The sequence below is a fragment of the Monopterus albus genome, unplaced genomic scaffold (assembly GCF_001952655.1).
Source record: "Monopterus albus unplaced genomic scaffold, M_albus_1.0 scaffold460.1, whole genome shotgun sequence".
NCBI lineage: Eukaryota > Metazoa > Chordata > Actinopteri > Synbranchiformes > Synbranchidae > Monopterus > Monopterus albus.
The window spans coordinates 169,706-170,347 of NW_018128340.1; positions in this window are offsets into that span (position 1 = coordinate 169,706).

A 642-nucleotide genomic window follows, 5' to 3' on the forward strand; every position below is an offset into this window, starting at 1 on the left:
TCTGGGTAAATTTAAAAGAGTAACAGCAGCATCCACAGTTGTAACACTATTAAGAGCAGCATTTCTACAAGTAGCAGCAGTACTAATCATTTTTGTTATGGTAGCCCCCCTCACCAGGAAGGTGAGGGAGACTTGAGGTTGGACTCAACTTTGCAGGCCCATGTGCTAGTACAACAAAAACAGGTTTGAAGGGACAAAAACGCAAAGCAACATAACTGGGGCCATGTGCATACATAATCAAAGGAGGATGAAATAGTGGAGGAGGCCCGGATGAATACCTAAACAAATAAAGGAACGGCAGGAATCAGGAGAGCAGGAGGATGAGGATGGACAAGTGAAAAAAAAAAGGGTAGCAAAACAAAAACCGACAATCAACAAAATCCTGCAGGTTAAGAGAACAGAGGAGAAAAAGGTTGAGAAGAAGCGGGTCGTGTTGAGCGGCCCTGACAATTTTAGTAACAGGAATGTTAGGTATTTTTTAGTCAGATAGAAATTGGTTAGATACTTGTTGTATTAGAAATGTTTAGTGGAGACAGGATGTCTAGTTTAAACGCTTAGTCATTGTCATGAGATTTTAGCAGGGTGTACGTGGGCAAGGATAACTAGATAGAAAAGTTTGATTGTCAGCAGGCAGGATGATTA